A 4,823-nucleotide genomic window follows, 5' to 3' on the forward strand; every position below is an offset into this window, starting at 1 on the left:
GGTGGAGACGAGGATGTGTTGCCGAAGTTCCTTCCCTTTGAGGGGAAGTACGTCTCCGTTGGAGCGGTGTGGAGGCACAATGCTCCCCAAGAAGCCACTAGGGCCACCGTATTCTCCTCACGCCCTCACACAATGCGAGATGCCGTGATTCGACTATTGGTGCCCTTGAAGGAGGCAACCGAACCTTTACAAACAAGGTTGGGGCTCTCTCCACAACTTAATTGGAGGCTCCCAACAAGAACCATGAATCTTCACCACAATGGAATATGGCTCCGAGGTGACCTCAACCGTCTAGGGTGCTCAAACACCCAAGAGTAACAAAATCCACACAAGAAAGTATGGGGGAAGAAAATATCCTTTGGTGGAAGTGTAGATCTAGGTCTCCTCCTTCAATCCCTAGCAAATCAACAAGTTTGAGTGGCTAGAGAGAGAGATCGGGCAAGAGAGCTTGAGGGGCATTAATGGTGGAGTGAGAGAGGTCAAAGATAGGAGTGGTAGGTAGGAGAAGCTCCCTTAAATAGTCACCCCACATTTCCAACCGTTACTGCATTTTTGCACTGTAGCGGTACAACCGGTCCTTGTCCCGGTACAACCGGGACTCACAGTGTAACAGCAGAACCCTACCAAGAGGTACAACCGGACAGGCGGGCGGTAGTACCGGCTAAGAAAAATAACCGGACTAACCGCCTGGCTACCGCACAACCACCACATCAAAACAGGAGCTTGACCGGTACATGGGCGGTGCCTGGCCGGAACAACCGCATGGCCTTGAGCTCTTGGGCGGCTAAGTTCTGAGCGGAAGAACCGCTCGGAACACCGGTGGTACCGGTCATCGTGGAACGACCGGACCAACCGGACCACTACCGCCCAAGAACCGCATCAAACCAGAGGCGAGAGCGGTACTTGAGCGGTATATGGACGGAACCACCGCCCCAGCTGTTGCAGAGCATGGTGGCGGTACCACCGCCCGGAGGCAGCGGTACAACCGCTCGAGCAAAAGCTGGTGAGCGACAAGACCCAGCGGTACAACCGCTCCAGAGAGCGGTACAACCGCTGGGCAGAAACAGTGAGCAGGAAAGAGGGGAAGAGGCAAGGAAAACTTCTCTCTCTCACACACACCTGAGGAAGGCAAAGAGAGGGTGACAAGAGTGTACGTGAACTGATTCCCCCAGAGCTTCCTAATGAGGATTCCCTCTTGATAGTACGGGTACTCTACGACCAAAGAAAATAAAAGCATAGAGGACACGTCTTCGATCTTTTCCTTCGAGAGGCAATAGCAATCCGATGTAAGCCTAAGCATCGAGAACCTGAAACATATAGCACACGATTAGACCACAAAGGGTTGTCATCATCATCCAAAACATAAAGTAGGGAAATGCCCTTTCATCTTCTGAAATCTGAACTGAAGGGGGGTCATGCTCGCGGGAGGGTTTCTCAAGTAGCCAAGCAACACAATAGCGAATCTTTTTTGTGATGCAGAGACAGAGAGAGGGTCTGTGAACAAGCAGCAAGAGCACGGGCGATGGCAGAGAGGAAACCACGGGGAAGCTTCGTCCATACATGGAGCGGGAGGGGAGCCACGTATACCATGTATCTTTGGCAATGCAGTGCTGGGATGCCTAGTCTCTTTGTATTCTTCAAGTATTCAATGCAGTGCTGGGATTTCTCTCGAAGCTATGATCCGCCAAGCTATACTTCAAGTATTCTTCATCTTGCATTTCAAAGTGCAATTCTTTCATATCTCATCTTTTGAGATGGTGTTATGTCATTGTCGATAATTTCCCTTCGTGTTTCATGATTCACAAGTTTTCAAAAGTGACATATCTAAATCCATCATTTTCTCTTCGCTCAAGACATCTTTTCAATCCTTCAATCTCTTTATTGGAGTTATATTGAGTCATATTTCACCTAAAGCTTTCCCTAGGGGTTGTTGCTATCTATGGTGCTCATAAATGACCCAAGTTCTTCATTTATCCTCCCGGTGAAATAAGTTTCTAGTCTCCTTGTTGAAATCAATCCAAATCTATTGTTCCCGTTAGTGGCAGAATTTCACCTCATAATTTTGAGACGTTTTTCATAAGCCCACTACAAGCTTATTTGTTTCGTGGTTGGTTTCCAACAACTCCGTTATAACCTTCTTAGAAGGGTGCCTTCTAAGCTCATTTGTGGCAGGAGTTGTCATTTTCTTCTCAATTTTTTCCTTTCCAATGATCCAACTTCTATTCTTTCGTTCCAGAGGAGGCATGTGTTGGGGAACGTAGTAATTTCAAAATTTCCTACGCACACGCAAGATCATGGTGATGCATAGCAATGAGAGGGGAGAGTGTTGTCTACGTAACCTCGTAGACCGGCAACGGAAGTGTTGACACAACATAGAGGAAGTAGTCGTACGTCTTCCCGATCCGACCGATCCAAGTACCGAACGTACGACACCTCCGAGTTCTGCACACGTTCAACTCGGTGACGTCCCTCGAGTTTCGATCCAGCAAAACGTTGAGGGAGAGTTTCGTCAACACGACGGCGTGATGACGGTGATGGTGTTCTACCGATGCAGGGCTTCGCCTAAGCACCGCTACGATATGACCGAGGTGGAATATGGTGGAAGGGGGCACCGCACACGGCTAAGGAATGATCACGAGGATCAACTTGTGTGTCATGGGGTGCCCCCTTGCCTCAGTATATAAAGGAGGGAGAGGGGGAGGTGCGGCCGGCCCTATGGGTGCGCCTGGAAGAGTTCTACTCCAACCGGGAGTAGGACTCCCCCCTCTTGCCTTGTTGGAAAAGGAAGGAGGAAGGAAGAAAGAGGAAAGGGGGGCGCCGCCCCCCCCCCCCTTTCCTTGTCCTATTCGGACTAGGGGGGAGGGGGCGCGGCCTGCCCTGGCCGTCCCTCCTCTTCTCCCTTATGGCCCATGTAGGCCCAATAACCCCCGGGGGGTTCCGGTAACCCCCCCGGTACTCCGCTAAAATCCCGATTTCACCCGGAACGTTTCCCATATCCAAATATAGGCTTCCAATATATCAATCTTTATGTCTCGACCATTTTGAGACTCCTCGTCATGTCCGTGATCACATCCGGGACTCCGAACACCTTCGGTACATCAAAACACAAAAACCCTAATTACGATCGTCACCGAACTTTAAACGTGCGGACCCTACGGGTTTGAGAACTATGTAGACATGACCGAGACACGTCTCCGGTCAATAACCAATAGCGGAACCTAGATGCTCATATGGGCTCCTACATATTCTACGAAGATCTTTATCGGTCAGACCGCATAACAACATACGTTGTTCCCTTTGTCATCGGTATGTTACTTGCCCGAGATTCGATCGTCGGTATCTCAATACCTAGTTCAATCTCGTTACCGGAAAGTCTCTTTACTCGTTCCGTAATACATCATCCTACAACTAACTTATTAGTTGCAATGCTTGCAAGGCTTGAGTGATGTGCATTACCGAGAGGGCCCAGAGATACCTCTCCGACAATCGGAGTGACAAATCCTAATCTCGAAATACGCCAACCCAACAAGTACCTTCGGAGACACCTGTAGAGCACCTTTATAATCACCTAGTTACGTTGTGACGTTTGGTAGCACACAAAGTGTTCCTCCGGTAAACGGGAGTTGCATAATCTCATAGTCATAGGAACATGTATAAGTTATGAAGAAAGCAATAGCAACAAACTAAACGATCAAGTGCTAAGCTAACAGAATGGGTCAAGTCAATCACATCATTCTCCTAATGATGTGATCCCGTTAATCAAATGACAACTCATGTCTATGGTTAGGAAACATAACCATCTTTGATTAACGAGCTAGTCAAGTAGAGGCATACTAGTGTTTCTCTGGTTTTGTCTATGTATTCACACATGTATTATGTTTCCGGTTAATACAATTCTAGCATGAATAATAAACATTTATCATGATATAAGGAAATAAATAATAACTTTATTATTGCCTCTAGGGCATATTTCCTTCAGCATGGTGATGTTGCTCTCTTCACCCATCATCTCATTTTTATGAAGATCAGGTTCTTTCTTTTGCTTATCCATTCAACCGGAGTGTCGTGTCCTTCATTCAAGTTCTCTCATCTTATCAAGTTTTGCCTCCCTTCTCAACCAGAGTGATGTCTGAAATCTTTCTTACCCCTTGTGCCATTTTTTCAATAGTTCCGGAGGCAGTGTGTTGTTGATTTCATCAAGTATCCTCTCATCTTGTCAAGATCATAAATCAATTCCTTCCATTTATAATCGAAGTGCTGCCCAAATTATATCATTCTTGTTCCTTCTCTATCTTGTTTTAACCGGAGTGTTGTCGTAATTGATCTTTATCGTTCCTTGTACATCTTGTTTCAACCGGAGTGCTTGCATGTACTTCTTGTCCTTTGTAACCTTTTTCTCACTAGTGCAGAACCGGGCAATAGCACCAGTTCGTAAGGCCCTTTAGTGCCGGTTCGGTAACCGGCACTAAAGTGGGGGCACTAAAGGCCTCCCCCTTTAGTACCGGTTCAGCACGCACCGGTGCTAAAGGGCAACCACGTGGCACGAGCCAGCTCCGTGGGCGCGTAGGACATTAGTACCGGTTGGTAACACCAACCGGTACTAAATGTTTGGGTGTGTTTTGGTTTTATTTCTTATTTTTACTTTAATTTTGTGTTTTCAATTTAATTTAGTGATTGTTTTACATTATAATGAGTTGTTAAATCATTAGGTGAATGTACCGCAGATTAGTTTGACTGGATGCATGTGGATCCTAGCTAAGTCATCAAGTATATGTCATATCCATATTATATATACTTGATCACCTAATTAAGTGATCGAGGTA

Source organism: Triticum urartu, chromosome 5A (genome assembly GCF_056163025.1).
Source record: "Triticum urartu cultivar PI428250 chromosome 5A, HENAU_Tu73, whole genome shotgun sequence".
Lineage (NCBI taxonomy): Eukaryota > Viridiplantae > Streptophyta > Magnoliopsida > Poales > Poaceae > Triticum > Triticum urartu.